This window comes from Medicago sativa, chromosome 5 (genome assembly GCF_051527215.1).
Source record: "Medicago sativa cultivar Bolivia chromosome 5, Bolivia_mono, whole genome shotgun sequence".
NCBI classification, from domain to species: Eukaryota; Viridiplantae; Streptophyta; class Magnoliopsida; order Fabales; family Fabaceae; genus Medicago; species Medicago sativa.
In genome coordinates this window covers 33,645,200-33,663,392 of record NC_140753.1, presented here as the reverse complement: position 1 = coordinate 33,663,392, position 18,193 = coordinate 33,645,200, and the positions used below count along the sequence as shown (strand labels likewise).

Genomic DNA, 18,193 nt, shown 5'->3' with positions numbered 1-18,193 from the left:
AGAAGCACCTCATCAGAAGCTGAAGATCACCAGAAGCAGAAGTTCATCAGTAGATGCAAGAGTTAAAGCTTCAAAGGCTGTTCAATGGATTTAATCTCGTCTAAGCATTGCAGAAGACCAGAAGAGTGAAGCAATGACTATTTTGAAAGGATTTGAAGGCATTGGATGCTTGTTCTTTAAAGAGCGTTGACATAGTACAATTGTACGAAGTGTACAACCATTATCTCCACTACTCAGTTTGTGTCTCTGCTACAAGACAAGAAAAACAGCTTTGCCTGCAACAATGTTCCTTCATACTAGGAATGGATTTGAAATTGATCCTTCATAGGACAATAACCATATCAGGAAAAAAATCATTGGTGATTGATCAAAGCTTCAAAAGACTCTATTTTGATGTGCTGGCAATTCACAACATCTCTTTCACACCTCTATATAAAGGACTGAAGACTTAGAGAATGGCAAGGACTCAACAACAATTTACAAGTGCAAAAATTTGTCAAAATTGTTCTGCATCAAAAGTTCACTTAGAATTTCTTAATAAACTTTCATATCTTAGAAATTCTAGAGTTCTAAAGAGTCTGTATCAGATTTGTATTGTGAACACCACAGATTGTATATCAAGTGTTCAACCTCAAACATTTTTCTTTGTAATTCTGTTTGAATAGAAGTCTCTTGCAGTTGTGCTTGAGCATAGGAAGTCTCTTGATTGTGTTCAGGAGCATAGGAAATCTCTTGCAGTTGTGCTTGAGTAGTTTGAAGTCTCTTTCTAGTTTTAGCAGTGAGCATTTGTAATCAGATATTACATTTTAGTGAACTCTCCTTGGAAGTGCAAGGGGGACAAGATTACTTCCGGTTTGTGGAAAGAACCTGTATAATTGCTTTGTGTCTTTCTTCTCTCTCTCTCTCTCTCTCTCTCTCTCTCTCTCTCTCTCTCTCTCTGTTTTATCCGCTGCTTTTAGTCCTGAACATCACTTCAGAAGTAGAACTCTATCTGCTTCTGATCAGTGTTTTCAGCTTAGGAGAAAACAAAGAAAAAGCTAACACAATTCAACACCTCTTCTTGTGTTTTTCTCACCTTCAATTGGTATATAGAGCCTTGGTCTGTTGTCTTAACACTTAATAGTGTAACAGAAAAAGATCTGAGAAAAACATGTCTGGTGAAGGCTCTGGTTCTGGATCTGGGAACAACAATGTTGTTCCATATGATTATGGTGACAACAAGTAATTTGACTCTGGAAAAGTTCCTAAGTTCAATGGAGATCCTGAAGAATTCTCTTGGTGGAAAACCAACTTCTATAGTGATGAGTCAATAATTAGCTAGTTTTAGTATAATATTTAGTATCGTTTTATTTAGATTTAAGTTTTTTTTTTTTAATATTATTTCCTTTTTGAACTATTTTACTTCAATTGCATATTTTTATATTTCAGGAAAGAATATTTGATGGATTGAGTCTTGGAGCAAAAGAAAGGAGTCTGGAGCTGATTCGGAGCAAAAATACGAAGATTCAGAGACAAAAATAAGTCTTCCCCAAGTCAGAAGCTTGGCACGGCCCGTGCCAACATGTGGCACGGCCATGCCACCCCTCAGAGCACCCTTTTGCTTAGGACTTAAGCTACTCTATTTTAGTTTTACCAAAAATCCCATGTAGTTGTTTAGATTTTAAGTCGAATGTAAACTATAAATAGAGTAGCCTCCCATCACAAATCTTCATCTTTATTTCTTGGAATTCAATAAGTGACAATTGTCTTTCTCAATAAAGTTCTTCTTTTATTTCTTTACTTTCTTGTTATTTACTTTATGCTTTCTCTCTTCTTCTCTATGTCTACGATGAGCATGAGCGAGTAGACTTCTTTGTCTTGGGATTGTTGGATAAGTCTAATGACATAATCCGGATCAAACCAAGCCTTACACCTTAATTTTATGTAACCCTAATTTCTAATCTAGATTCACCGTTTTAACATGAATTAACCATTATCAAACTGTAGAAACGAAAGTGGAGGGTTTGATAATTGTTAATCCATTATTCCAAATATCAATTCATAAAACGAAAGTCAAGTTTTGATATTCGAACAAGTGAATCTAGACAAGGATTGCGAAACATGAAAATAGTCTAGCAAACCTTGAGACACATAAAGTTTCGAGCTTCAAGGATTCCAAAGGCAATCACCCATGAAAATAGGTGTGGTGTTTGAGGAACACACTCACTGAGACAGAAAGGAGATGTGATAGGCCAAAGAGAAACTTGTCTTTAGAAATTAGGACTAACGTAAGGTTATAAGTTTAAGGGTTTGTTTGTGAAGGATTCGTCATTACGATGAACCAATAATCCCAAGGCTCTCTTTTTATTATTGTATTTCTTTTCAACCAATTGAAACCCTCTACTTTATAATATTTCTTCTCTTCTAATCATTCTCTAAAAGTTAATTAAATTGAACAACTCCCTGTCGGAACGATACTCTCTTTTATTACTACTTCGATAGACCGTGCACTTGCGGTTTGTCCTATCAAGTTTTTGGCGCTGTTGCCGGGGAGTTAACTAATTTGATTAACTTTTTCTTAGTGATTAGAATTCTTTTTCTTTTTCTTTTCTTTTCTTTTTCTTCTTCTACTCTTTTCTTTTCTTTCTGTTACCGTTAACTTCTTGGGTTCTCAACCTTTTATGCGAAAAACCAGAAATCTTGTTGAATTTATTCCCGAGATCAAAAGGTTTTTACATAAAAGAAAGAGAGACGCACAAAATAATACCACCATGGCTAATCGCACTCTCAAAGAGTATGCAACGCCATCTACGGCTGAGCCACAAGCTATTATTGTGTACCCAACGGTTGAGGATGACAACTTTGAAATCAAGCCTGCCCTACTTAACTTGGTGCAGCAAAATCAGTTTTCGGGATCCCCCGCCGAGGATCCCAATCTTCACATCTCTGTTTTCCTACGAATTAGTGGAACCATAAAGGCAAACCAAGAGGCCGTAACACTTCATCTGTAACAGCCCAGGCGGGTCCCGGCTAGGCACTGTACCCCCCGGCACTGTTACTCACAAGCTTAATCACCACCACCCCCCCTATAGTGGTGTTTTTGCCTCCCGTGGGAATCGAACCTAGTACCTGGGGTTAAGTACTAATTCAATGCATTCCCACTACCAATTGAGCTACTAGCTCAATTGGTAGTGGGAATGCATTGAACTAGTACTTAACCCCAGGTACTAGGTTCGATTCCCACGGGAGGCAAAAACACCACTATAGGGGGGGTGGTGATTAAGCTTGTGAGTAACAGTGCCGGGGGGTACAGTGCCTAGCCGGGACCCGCCTGGGCTGTTACATCATCCCTTTCCCTTTTCCTTAAGGGATAGAGCTAGCGCTTGGTTCCATTCCCTTGAAGTCGGTCCCATTACTTCATGGGATCAAATGATGCAAGCATTCCTTGCCCGGTTCTTTCCCCCCTCTAAAACTGCTAAACTAAGGGACCAAATCACACGGTTCAATCAAAAATATGGCAAGTCTCTCTATGATGTGTGGGAGCGTTTCAAGGAAATGCCTAGACTTTGTCCCCACCATGGTTTAGAGAAGTGGCTCATAGTCCACACTTTTTATAATGGCTTGTCTTATACCACTAAAATGTATGTTGATGCAGCCGCAGATGGAGCTCTAATGAACAAGAACCACGCGGAAGCATATGCCTTGATTGAAGATATGACTCAAAATCATTACGAGTGGACCGACGAGAGAGCCATCACCAATTCTTCACCCTCCAAAAAGGAGGCAGGTATGTACGAAGTCTCTAACTATGATCACCTTGCTGCTAAGATTGATGCAGTAACTCAAAAATTTAAAAAACTAAATGTTAGTGCCATCACTTCTACTTCTGCATCTCCTTCTTGCGAAATCTGTGGTATATCTGGTCATGTTGGTGTTGATTGCCAACTAGGTAGTGCTATTAATGGTGTTGAGCAACTAAATTATGCTCAATACAACCAAGGGATGAGGCAAAACCAAAACTTTTATAAAAAAACCTCAAAATTTCTATGGACAAGTAGCACCACCTGGCTATGCAATCAACCAGAGAGTCGCTCAGAAATCTAATTTGGAAATTTTATTGGAAAATTCCATTGCTGATCAATCTAAACAACTTCAAGAACTTAAAAACCAAACTGGATTTCTGACTAATTCTCTTTCCAAACTCAATACCAAAGTTGATTCTATTGCTACTCATTCTAAAATGCTTGAAACCAAAATCTCCCAAATAGCCCAACAGGTGGCTACCCTTTCTCAAACACCAGGAGTCTTTCCTGGTCAAACGGAAGCCAATCCCGAAGCCCGTGTTAACGCTATTTCTTTTGGGGGTAGTAAGTTAGGAGAAACTATTGCCAAGGTTAAAAACATTGGGAAAGAAACTGTCAAGCTTTTAGGTGAGAAAACTGTGGTAGAAAGTGAGAAACCGCTTGATGAGACCCAAGCTCCTTCCCTTTTAAAACTTGCTAAGCTCAACTTGGAGGGTCAATTTGATAAATTTTTCAACATCCTTAAGAAAATTTGCATTAATATTCCTTTCCCAGAAGCTTTGTCTCGAATGCCTCTATATGCTAAGTTTTTAAAAGAAATTTTTTCAAAGAAAAGGGCTATAGAGCATAGTGACACGATAACTTTAGCTAAGGATAGTAGTGCAATTATCCAAAAGACACCCCCTAAGCTTAGAGATCCAGGTAGTTTTTGCCATACCTTGTATGATTAGGAGTGAGACCGTTGACAAAGCCTTGTGTGATTTAGAAGCTAGTGTTAGTTTGTTACCTTTGTCCCTCTTTAAGAGAATGGGGATAGGAGAGTTGAAACCTACCGAGTTGGTCTTGAAGTTAGCTGATCGTTCTACTATAAATCTAGTTGGTTTTGTTGAAGACATACCCGTTAAGATTGAAGGGATATACATCCCGGCTGATTTTGTGGTAGTTGACATTGAAGAGGACGATGACGTCCCTATAAGCCTAGGTAGACCTTTTCTCGCGACTGCGGGAGCTCTAGTTGATGTTAAAAATGGTAGGATTGTCTTTCAAGTGAGTGATAAAATGGTAGGATTTGAGTTGGAAAATGTTATAAGAGGTCTCGCTCTTTACTCTTATGCATTTTTTAAAGATCATGATGTGAAAGAACGCATCATAGCGTCATCTACACAATATGATCTCTTTGATCCATTCTAAGGACTCTTTCTAAACATCAAGCTAATGACTCTAAAAGACCGCTTAGTGGGAGGCAACCCACACATTTAATTGCTTTTATTTTGTCTGTTTTCCGTTGTTCTAAGTATTTTGTAGGTAATTTTCTGAGTATGATTCGAGAAAATTGAAAATTTCTAAGCCCCTTATGTTCAGAAGGTTGGCACGGCCCGTGCTCCCACTTGGCACGGCCATGCAGACTTTGCAAGCCAAGCCAACCAAAACTCCAGAAGCTTGGCACGGCCCGTCCCAATATGTGGCACGGCCGTGACCGATCCCTCACCCAGTATAACCATAAAATTTTTCTTTCTTATTCGTCATACTCAACCACAAACATCTCTCATCCTTAAACTTTTCACTAAAACCTCCATAACCATCCACCTTCATACCTTCATATCTCCCTCAAAACTTCACCACTTCACTCAATTCTTTCACCAAATCATTCTAAACATCATTCTAAACAAACCCCACCAATCAAAAACAACTTTCATCCACCCAAACCCATAATTCACCAAACCCTTATCCCCCTAAACCTAACCCAAAAAACCACAAATTCTTAACCAATCTCCACACCTAAACTCATAAGCCTTACTAAAGCATCAACCCCCAAACCTAAACCATCCTTTTCCACCAAAATTCTTTCCAAACCCTAACCTTCACCAAAACACAAAGTTATCCCAAGGTCAAGGACAATGGCTTTAAGGAGAAGTGGAAAAGAACCAGCAAGCTCTTCAGGAGGATCTCCATCAAAGAGGCAAGCACAAGAAAAGAATCATGGAATCAAGTTCAAGGACAACAAGCAAAGTGATAGGTATAAAATTCTAATCGCTAAACCCTTGCATCCTTCTAGATATCCTGATTCTCATAGTATGAATGTGCTAGGCATTAGAGATGATGTTTATAAGTTGCGAGGAAACCTAGGTTGGATTGATATGCTGAGACCTATGAGAGGTTACAAGAATTTCACCTATGAGTTTCTAAGTTCTATTGTTTTCACTAAGGATAGGTTGAATTTTGATAACCCTAACCATAAAGTTGTTTTCCGGCTAATGAATATTGATTATGATATCTCTCTTCAGCACTTTTGTGATGCATTAGGCTTTGCAAACGAGGGGTATATCCCTGATTCTTGGGATTAAAGTATAAAGCCGGTTGACTATCAACCCGCTATCTTTTGGGAACGTATCACCGACCATAGGGAATTTGTCACAAGAGCCAACAAAACTAGTAACATTCACAACCCCGTGCTTAGGTACCTTCAGAGGGTTATGGCTTGCACCATTTGGGGTAGAATCGAGTTAGAGAACACTAGGACAGATGAGCTCTTCATGTTGTGGCCAATGCTTTATAAACACCCCGTGAACACTTGTTTCTACTTGCTTGATTATCTTGACCATGTAGGTAATAGGTCTGCCGGAAAGGAAGAACAGGAAGTTTCTGAGTAAGAGAGGTGGTTACAAGAGCTCCAAGAAAGAAGATCAGAAGGGATGCTTCAACTGTAAGAAGCCTGGACATTTCATTGTTGATTGCCCTAATCTTCAGAAGGAGAAATCAAAGGATAAGTCAAAGAAGTCTAGTTTCAACTCAAGGAACTTCAGAAAGCAGATTAGGCAGAGTTTAATGGCAACCTAGGAAGATTTAGATAGTGAATCTGGGTCAGAAAAGGAAGAAGCTGGAGAATAAGCAAATGTAGCTATGGGGTTAGTGGCTACAATGACTTCAGAAGCAGAACCTGACTTAGACTCTGAAGATGAAAATGAGGTCCCAAAGAAGAACTTATTGAGTCTCTTAAAGAACTCCTTACACACTTTGAACTTAGAACCAATAAGTTGAAAGATTCAAAAGAAAGATATGTTGAGTTAATGAAACAACAAGAATCAACTCTATTGCATCTAAAAGCTTATGAAGAAGGACTTAGAGGCTTTGACTTCATTTGTAGAACTTATTAAGAGAAGCTCAAGTTTCTGTGTCAGAAGCTATAAGAAAAGTGTAATGGAAAATCTTTAAGTAAACATGAAATTGCTCTTGAGGATTTTATTATATCTGGTATTGACAGAAGCAAAGCTGCGTCAATGATTTACAACATTTACAGAAACAATGGTAAAGAGATTGGATTTTCAAGAGGGAAACCTAATGAAATCAGTCGTAAAGCATGTTGTGAATGCATCAAGGAAGGATTGAAAACTTTCTTTGTACCTGAAGGTTCTAAGTCTGAAACTGTAGTTCAGTCAGAACCTGAAGCTTCCAACTCTAAGGCTAAGATTACTTCAAAGCCAAAGGCAATGATAAACTCTGATTCTAAGACTTCACATATCAAGATTCTGAAGAGATCAGAACCTGTTCATTATAGTCTGTTGAAACCTTAATATGAGGTCCTGATGTCTAAGTTTCAGAAGAACAAAACAGTTATTGCTTCTAGGGAATCAAAACCAAAAGGTATTAAACCTAAGGTGATGATTAATCAGAAGTTATCAAACTTACAGCACAAGGTACAAGAAGTGAAGAGTAAAGCTTCCAGTACTAACCTCAAAGGACCCATAAAACAATGGGTACCTAAATCTGAAATTGTCAATGCTACAGATATGTCTAAGAGCAAAGGAAAAGCAAAAATCATGGCACCTAGTCAGCGGTTGCTCAAGGCATATGACAGGAGAGAAGTCTATGTTCCTCAACCTCACAATGAAAGAAGGAGGAAATGTGAAGTTTGGAGGCAACCAGTCTGGCAAGATCATTGATACGGGAACTATTGGTAACTCCTCTATCTCAATTAATAATGTGTGGTTGGTAGATGGTCTTGAACATAACCTTTTGAGTATCAGTCAGTTTTGTGACAATGGTTATGATGTGATGTTTGAAAAGACCAACTGCACAGTAATCAACAAAGATAACAAGTCCATAATATTCAACGGAAAGAGGATAGAGAATGTCTATAAAATTAACTTCTCTGAAATGGTTGATCAGAAGGTAATTTGTCTTCTATCAGTGAATGATAAGAAATGGATGTGGCACAGAAGGTTGGGACATTCATCAATTTCTCACTTTCATCAATTTGGATGTACCCGTTACATTCTAAATAACAAGTTCTACCTAAAGAAATTTGATGCCAAGGCCCAAAGAGGAATCTTTTTAGGTTACTCTGAAAGGTCAAAGGCATACATAGTGTATAATTTAGAGACACTCTGTGTTGAAGAATCAATGCACGTTAAATTTGGTGATAAAGACCCTGGAAATAAAACTCCAGAGCAAGGTGAAAGTTTTACAGATATACAGGTTCCTAAAGAGACTTCAGAACCTGATCATATTGTTGAATCTGAAGATAGTCCAGAAGCTGAACCAACTTCAGAAGCTTAAGATGAAGTAACTTCTGATGAAGCTCAAGATGGATCTTAGCAAGCTAATCAATCCAAGAATACATTCAAGTACAACTCTTCACATCCTGAGGATCAAAACATTGGGAACAAAGAGAGTCCTAGAAGAACAAGATCGTACTTCAGACAAGAAGAGTCTATGATAGGGCTGTTATCAGTGATTGAACCTGCTACAGTTGATGAAGCACTTTCAGATGATGGACGGATACTAGCTATGCAAGAAGAGCTCAATCAGTTTCAAAGGAATGATATGTGGGATCTGGTACCAAAACCTCAGCAGAAGAAACATTATTGGAGCAAAATGGGTATTCAGAAACAAGCTGAATGAACAAGGTGAAGTAGTCAGAAACAAAGCAAAACTTGTTGGTCAAGGCTACAGTCAACAAGAAGGCATTGATTATATTGAAACATTTGTTCCAGTTGCAAGATTGGAAGCATCCTATGTAGTAAATCATGGCATAATATTATATCAAATGGATGTAAAGAGTGCATTTCTCAATGGAGTGATATCATAAGAAGTGTTTGTCAAACAACCCCCTGGTTTTGAGGATCTTAAGCATCCTAACCATGTTTATAAACTTAAGAAATCACTATATGGCTTGAAACAAGCTCCGAGAGCTTGGTATGATATACTAATTAATTTTCTGATTAAAAATGATTTTAAAAGAGGTCAGGTTGACACAACACTCTTCAGGAGGACTCTTGAGAAAAACATTCTTGTTGTGCAGATATATGTTGATGATATAATATTTGGTTCTACTAATGCATCTTTTTGCAAGGAATTTTCTAAGTTAATGCAGGTTGAATTTGAAATGAGCATGATGGGAGAGTTAAAGTTCTTCCTTGGAATTCAAATCAATCAAAGCAAAGATGGAGTATATGTTCATCAAACAAAGTATACAAAGGAGCTTCTGAAGAAGTTCAAGCTGGAAGATTGTAAACTGATGAACACTTCAATGCATCCAACCTGCACCTTAAGCAAAGAAGATACTGGAACAACACTAGATTAGAAGTTGTATGGAGGTATGATTGGTTCTTTGTTATACCTCACTGCATCTAGGCCAGATATTTTATTCAGTGTATGCTTGTGTGCAAGATTCCAATCAAATCCTAGAGAATCTCATTTAACTGTTGTTAAGAGAATCTTCAGGTATTTGAAAAGAACAACTAATCTTGGATTCCTTTATTGGAAATCATTAGATTATCAATTGGTTGGATTTTGTGATGCTGACTATGCTGGTGATAGGATTGAAAGAAACCCAACCACTGGCAACTGCCAGTTTTTGGGTGAGAATCTGATATCCTGGGCTAGTAAAAGACAAGCAACTATTGCTACGTCTACTGTAGAAGCAGAATACATCTTAGCTGCAAGTTTTTGTACACAACTACTTTGGATGAAACATCAGTTGGAAGACTATCAGATTTATGCTAACAGTATTCCCATTTATTGTGATAATACTGCTGCTATTTGTTTGTCAAAGAATCCAATTCTACATTGAAGAGCCAAGCATATTGAAATCAAAAACCACTTTATTAGAGACTATGTTCAAAAAGGAATTTTAGATATACAATTAATTGATACTGAACATCAATGGGCTGATATATGTACTAAGCCTTTAACTGTGGAAATATTTGATTTTATTAAGAAAAATTTGAACATGCACTTTGTGTCTGATTAAATTTGCTTGCTCCTGAACTAGAAGTTAGGTCTTGAAGTCGTTCAGAAGCTCTTTACTAAGGTTCTAAGGAAAATGTACTTCCGAAGATGACATCAGCATCTGAACTCCAGAAGGTGGGTTTTGTGCTCCTGAATGGCAGAGTTAGTGGAAACGTTGGAAGTTACTTTTTGGTAGAACCTGTCCCACTAACTTGACAGTTACTCTGAGAAAATTCAATGTGGCTTAAGTGTATTGGTGTATAACGTAAAAGGGCAATGATGATTTTAAGCTTTGAATGTACTATCTCGCGCCCCCTATGTCATTAATGCTGTGTTTGCTTGTCCCCTTCTTAATTGCAAACGTTTTAGTCAAAACACTTAGACAAAAAACACACACTACTCACTTCACAACCTACACTTTCTGTTTGTGACTTATTCTCTGCGTAGAAAAATCATCTTCCTCAATCAAAACCATAGAACCCCAAAACTCTCTTCAACATCTATGGCATCTTCAAGCTCAGTTCCAGAAATGACCATGCAAGAGGCACCTACTTATGAAATCAGGGGGAGAACCATGTCCTTAGAGGAATGGGAACTTAACGTTCAGGTTGAGAATCATGTAGATTTCATTTCACTAGCATATCATGGATGCAAGCTCAGAAGCTACTATGAAGCTCAAGGTCTGATGGATTACTTCAATATGTTGGATGGTCCAACTTACAAGAACCTAGTCAGGCATTTCTGGGTAAGAGCACAAGTTTACGACCGGAAAGCTGCTTAGGTTGAAGAAACAGAGAAAATTCTGATTGATCCTACTCTTGCTGGAAAAACAAGAAAAGAAATGGGTTTGGAACCTTTCACGGTTATAAAGATAAGGTCCAGCCTCATGGGCATTCCTGTCTTCATCTCTCAGGAAGCAATTGCTTTTATAATCAAAAGACCATCAAGAGGAAGTTTCAAAGATGCTCTGAACAACTGCAAGAATAGTCCTTGGAATGAAGTTGTGAACAGGTCCATGTTCAATAGCAAGAAGAAAGGTGCTTACTGTGATTTGACCATGGAGAAGAAACTGCTCCTGAAGAAGATTCAGAATGAAAATCTTCAACCAAAAGGAGGTGGTGGAGATCAACCTTCCTTGGAGCACAGAGTGTTTCTTCACTACTTCATTACAAAAGAGAGTTCAAATGTGCCAAAGTACATCTTCAAGCACATGATCAAAGAGCTCAGGGAAAGCCAAGATAACAAGAGGTGTTGGATTCCCTATGGAAGATTAATTTCAGAGATTCTTTATCAACGAGGAATTCTTAAAGTACTTACGGATCTCAACATCTTCACTGATGATCAGCTTGGCACTGAAACAGGCAAAGTGATCAATGGATAAACTCTCAGAAAGAAGAAGCTGATAGAGAAGGGGGCTTTTAAGAAGCTTAGCTCAGATCTAATGGATGGATTTCCTCCAATATGCAAACAAGACCCTATTGAAGTCAGAATGAACTACATCATGGATCATTTTGAGAGTACTGGTGAGACAATCAGGCTTTGTGATATTCCAGACACCATATATGGTGGTGCTTTGCCTGTGGCCAAGAGAAGGAAGACAAAGAGGAAAGCTCTCACAAAGGAAGAATATCTAGATGATGCTCCTGAAGAACCTCAGAAGAAGAAAGCCAAGAAAGCTTAAAAGGAGAAAGCTGTAGTTCAGGAGAACATAATAGGTCCTGCTATACCAACTATTCAAGAAGAGGTTGAAGATCTTGAGGCTGATAAAATCTTAACCAAAAGAACAAGAAGTGGAAAGACAGCTGAATCTTCAGAACTTCTGCCTAATCAACCTTCAATTGCAAAGAAGAAGAGAAAGACAACTGTGAGAAAATTGAAGGAATCAAGTTATGTAGAAGAAGAAGACCAGATTGTAGCTGCTACTAAGTTAGTTGCAAGAGGATTAAAGAAGAAGAAGGCTGAAGATACTGCTGCACTTGCAAAGATCGAGGAACTTGTAAAGGGGATTGAAGTTCCTGTATCAAGCATAGCAAGGGAAGATGCTGGTATTAGTGCAAAACAAGTTGTAAAGGCTACTGAAGAAGTACAAGAGTTGGTGAATTCAGAAGCTGGAAGTTTGTTGATGATTACTGAAGAAGTTCAGAAGGAAGCTGGTTATTCAGAAGCTGATGCTTCAGAAGCTGATAAAGGTATTCCTGATTCTCCACATAATGCTAATGTTATAATAGTAGAATCTAGTTCAACCACATCCTCTCAATCAACATCTTCTTCAGACATGGATGATGTTCCCTTGAACAAAATCTATGAAAACTTACACAAAGCCTTATCCCCATCATCATCCACCAAACTCCACAAAAAGCCTGCTCGTGAGGAATATGTACCTGTGAACCCTCAAATTATGAAGAGCATAAGTGAGATGTCTGAGATGAGGAAAAAAGTTTGTGAAAGACTACCTGCAAATCATCCTTATCAACCACCAATGATAGAACCTCTTAGGTTTGTTCCTACTGATGCAAAAGTCATGGGTGAATATGTAGGTCTTGAGTCTTCAAATCGCAATGAGTCACCATTATCTCATCCCAAACCAACTACCCATATTTCTAAACCTTCTATCTTAGAGAATCTGGTCAATCATTATTCTGGTGAATTACCAGGTGTTGAGTCTAACCTAGAGAAAGCCTCTGAAGTAGCTTCTAGTGAAGTTGCTTTAGAAAGCCCCCAACAACAAGCATCAAATGTACAAATGGCCTCAACAACCTGCCCAAATGTCTCTGTACCTGAACACTTTGTTCCTAAACATTCTGTTCCTGAACAACTTGTCTATGTTCATATAGAGTCTCATCAACCTGAATCTGATGCTATCACTCAAGTGTCAGAGGATCAAACTCAACATGTTACTGAACCAGAGATGACAATGGTAACTGAACCAAGCTCAACTCATATTGGTGAAAATCTTAGTCCAGCCTTGCCATTTGTATTAGAACATGTTAATGATCCACCTTTTGTTTCTAATTCTACTCATGCTATTGAGATAAACACATCAACCGCCATAACAACTGATACAACAGATATACCCTCATCTTCAAACTTAGCCATTCAACCATGTTCTCCTGCCAAAACAAATGTACCTTCTCCACCCACCTTGTTTCTAGAATCTACTATTTTAGCAGATGTGTGTGAGAATATATTTCAGGAGCTGAACAAGCCAGTTCAAGCAAGAAATAATCTGATTCATAAAGACAGTTACGAGAAGCGGTGGAAGAGATTGAAAGAGAGAGTAGACTTTGTCTTGACTGAACTTCAGAGATCATGTCTTGATGCTCAAGACTCTGCTTAAAGCAAGCTTCAAGATTGGCTGAAAGGGGTTGATAACAATTTGCAAGAAGTGAAAGTTCTAAGAACTTGAGTGCAAACTCCTCTATGCTTAAGAGAAATAAATGCTACTGATTTCATTCCAACAGGTATACACCCAAGAGAGCTGAGCATCAACTGGTTGACAAAGTTAAATGTCAATCCAGTCTTTTCAGAACTAGCCTTGCTGCAAAGGAATGCTGAGTTAGAAAGTGAAAACAAGAAGCTGAGGAAAGAACTGCTAGATCAGAAACTACTTCTGCTTGAATACAAGACAACATCAGAAGCTAAGCATGAAGAAGCCAAAATCAGAGAAGAAAACTTGATTAAGAGCAATAATGAGTTCAAGGAAGAGATGAGAAAGCAATCTGAGCTTACAAACAAGTTACTTCAAGAGTTGCTCCAGAAACAAGCCAACCCTTAGTTGCACACCTTATTGTTAATTTGTTTAGTCTTTCTCTTAAGTTTCTTTGATTTAATCTTGCATCTAATTTAATTTTGCTTCTAAACAAGATTTTGCGCTACTGATCAATTATTATGCTTCTGAACTTATGTTTATGTCTTATATAGAATTTTTCTCACTATATTTTTCCTATCTCTTTCTTTTTGTCTTTAATTTATATACTTTTTGTTGATGACAAAAGGGGGAGTAGATGTATAGTATTTATAGGCACTGAACCCCATTAATTTAATTCTAATCAAATTAAATTAATATGATCTTCTTCTTATCTCTTACTCTATTAATGTGAGATCATTCTGAGTGCTATTACGTTTTTAATGATGAATTTAATTAACATAGATAGAACTCAAGGGGAGCTTACAAACCTCACCTTAAAGTACTATTAGACTTAGAGGGAGCTTACAAACCTCATATCCTTAAAGTCAACTTGTTAATTAGATTAACAACAATTGAACATTTTAAATACTAATGTTTGTCATCATCAAAAAGGGGGAGATTGTTGGAACAAAATGTGTTTAACATTACCCTTTTAGAGTTTTGATGATAACAAGGTATTAAAAATTTTCAATTGGATATGCTAATATTTGTTCAAGTGTACAGAACCATAGACAAAAATTCGATATCTTAAGTAGGTTTTGGAAGAACAAAAGAGAGCATTGGAATCAAGAAAAAGGAAGCTTGAAGCATCTGAAGAGAAGTGCTCCTGAATTTTAGTGCTCCTGAAGTGATGACGTCATCAGAAGCAAGCTCATCAGAAGCACCTCATCAGAAGCTGAAGATCACCAGAAGCTGAAGTTCATCAGGAGATGCAAGACTTAAAGCTTCAAAGGTTGTTCAATGGATTTAATCTCGTCTAAGCATTGCAGAAGACCAGAAGAGTGAAGCAACGACTATTTTGAAAGGATTTGAAGGCATTGGATGCTTGTTCTTTGAATAGCGTTGACATAGTACAATTGTACGAAGTGTACAACCACTATCTCCACTACTCAGTTTATGTCTCTGCTACAAGACAAGAAAAACAGCTCTGCTTGCAACAATGTTCCTTCATACTTGGAATGGATTTGAAATTGATCCTTCAAAGGACAATAACCATATCAAGAAAAAGATCATTGTTGATTGATTAAAGCTTCAAACGACTATATTTTGATGTACTGGAAATTCAGAACGTCTCTTTCACGCCTCTATATAAAGGAGTGAAGACTTAGATAATGGCAAGGACTCAACAACAATTTACAAGTGCCAAAACTCTGTCAAAATTGTTCTGCATCAAAAGTTCACTTCGAATTTCTTAACAAAATTTCATATCTTAGAAATTCTAGAGTCCTAAAGAGTTTGTATCTGATTTGTATTGTGAACACCATTGATTGTATACCAAGTGTTCAACCTCAAACATTTTTCTTTGTAATTCTGTTTGAATAGAAGTCTCTTGCAGTTGTGCTTGAGCATAGGAAGTCTCTTGATTGTGTTCAGGAGCGTATGAAATCTCTTGCAGTTGTGCTTGAGTAGTTTGAAGTCTCTTGCTAGTTTTAGCAGTGAGCATTTGTAATCAGATATTACATTTTAGTGAAATCTCCTTGGAAGTGCAAGGGGGACATGACTACTTTCGGTTTGTGGAAGGAACTTGTATAATTGCTTTGTGTCTTTCTTCTTTCTCTCTTTCTCTCTATTTTATTCGCTGCATTTAGTCCTGAACTTCAATTCAAAAGTAGAACTCTATCTGCTTCTGATCAGTGTTTTCAACTTAGGAGAAAACGAAGAAAAATCTAACACAATTAAACCCCCTCCTTCTTTTGTTTTTTTCACCTTTAGACGAGGGTAGAGTGATTTCTCCTGCTAACTCTACTAAAAGGGATCATTTGAGAAGGGATTGACTTAGGCATGCAACCCGGTGGAATAGGTTGATTGATTGAGAATCATGTGAGTTAGGGCTGTAACACCCCGTTTTCCCAACATAAAAATTTCATTTAAAATCAGAGTATTTTGATCACAACGGAATGTCACATACTTCATTTAAATCATAAAACGGATAATAATAATTATCCTTCAAATTCAACATCATGAAAATCTTAAAATTGTTGCAGCGGAAAATAGTTCAACATCTAAAAGTCTTGGCACGCAGGCCTTATTGGAAAATCTCATAAATTAGTTCATAAAAGAGACACGTAAGGAATAGAAGTAAAAGCAAGCCCCCATCCCGTTACGTATCAGAGCACCTAGACACCAACAAAGAGTCCACTCATGAACGCCTCTAATCTTTATTACCTGCACATTACCCACGGTCGAGGCAACATATACGCAGAAGGGGTGAGATTTCATAATCAATACATTAAGCATATAATCCAATAAAATGCATTTAACAACTTAAACATTAATAACATATCAACAATTAACAATTAGCACATTTTTCATTACATAACAAATACAATCATCAAATACCATTACTAATTTTCATCACAAATCATCCTTGACCATGCAACTCTATCAACTCAACAACAACTTAACAACACGACTCATCTTTGACCATGCAACTCTATCAACTCGACAACGACCTGACAACTTAAACATCATGAACTTCTTGATATGCAAATGCATGTGGTACCAATCAGCAACAAAATGAGCATAATAGGCTCTTCAACGTGTGAGCACAAAGGCTGCTGGGCCTAAAGCCCCCAACTTTAATGAGCACAAAGGCTGCCGGGCCTAAAGCCCCCAACTTTAATGAGCACAAAGGCTGCCGGGCCTAAAGCCCCCAACTTTAATGAGCACAAAGGCTGCCGGGCCTAAAGCCCCCAACTTTAGTGAGTATGCAATGAACTCGACTTCCAACAACTTAGACAACGACGTGTACAACTCATACGACTCATAATCATGGACAACTTCTTAAATTCCAACAACATAGACCGACTCATGCAACCTCAAGACACTACAGTCGACAACAGAAAACAGCAGCAACATACAACAATTAACAACACTGAATGTGTTAACATTCACATAAGGAATTAATTACATCAATATAAATAGCACAAAACATCATTATAGCATTCATGTAGTAACACTTCTAATTTCAGTCACCATAACCGACTTCTGGAGCTTATGAAAGCATCCTAAACAGCTCTCTAACTTACTTCTAAGGTCATCTCAAGACTACACGTGCGAAAGGATCGCATCGGGACAATTTTGGGCAACTAACAGCCTGACTCGCAGTGGCGAGTAACTTCACTCGCAATGGCGAGCAAAGTGTGCATTCTGGGTTCCTACGTATTTACTCGCAGTGGCGAGTTATTCTGCTCGCAGTTGCGAGCTCACAGGTCACTCGCAGTTGCGAGTTGTGCTGCTCGCAGTTGCGAGTTCTGGGTTCTAGCTCGCAGATGCGAGTGTTCTTGCTCGCAGGTGCGAGCGATGAATGTCAGTACGGCCAGAAACCTAAAAATCACAACTTTTCACCTATATTCATGATTCCTTCATCCAAATAGCATCTAATTATCATCTTAAGTCATATCTAAGGTCTGTACACTAATTTTGCATCAATCTAACATCTGTTCTTGATTCATTCATCAAAATTGATCCTAAACCTAATTCTCAATTCTCACCAAAACTTAACCTGATCATGCTAAATTCATCCTATAGAATTATACCCTTAATAATATTGAAAATTAGTCTCACCCTTACCTGATAATAGCAGAATCGCAGCTCTCCTTGGTTCTTCTCTCTTTCTGACTTTTTCTCCAAAAATGTACGTACTCCTTTTCTTAACTTATGTCTGTCTATTTATCTCTCCTAATTACTCTTATCACTACTAATTGCTCATCTCACCACACAGCCCAATTTTTAATATTTTTTATTTTATTTGTCAAATCTTATTTTATTTAATAATAAAATAAGTCATAACAACCTAGCAACTTCACCACAACAAAATACTCCACATTATGCAGTTATAAATCATATAACCCACTCAACTTCATGAATCATAAAATTCACACATATCAATCATGAAAATCACGTAAATCATATATATAAATATATTTTTAAATAATCGAATAATTAAGACGGGCGTTACAACTCTCCCCAACTTATAGAATTTTCGTCCTCGAAAATTTACCTCAAGCAAACAACTCTGGATAAGACTCCATCATCTTACTCTCTAGCTCCC

The 18,193-nt window shown here is 37.8% G+C and overlaps 1 non-coding gene and 2 pseudogenes across 1 annotated transcript; 2 read left to right on the top strand and 1 right to left on the bottom strand.

Annotated features, from left to right (window-relative positions):
- The first annotated feature begins 1,150 nt into the window (after positions 1-1,150).
- Positions 1,151-5,192, top strand: LOC146921923 (uncharacterized; annotated as a pseudogene).
- LOC146921924 (small nucleolar RNA R71) lies at positions 3,457-3,563 on the bottom strand. The gene has a single exon (XR_015012966.1). It is a non-coding gene; the product is annotated as a small nucleolar RNA R71 (small nucleolar RNA).
- A 2,087-nt stretch (positions 5,193-7,279) lies between the features above and the next one.
- Positions 7,280-8,558, top strand: LOC146921922 (uncharacterized; annotated as a pseudogene).
- The last annotated feature ends 9,635 nt before the right edge of the window (positions 8,559-18,193 follow it).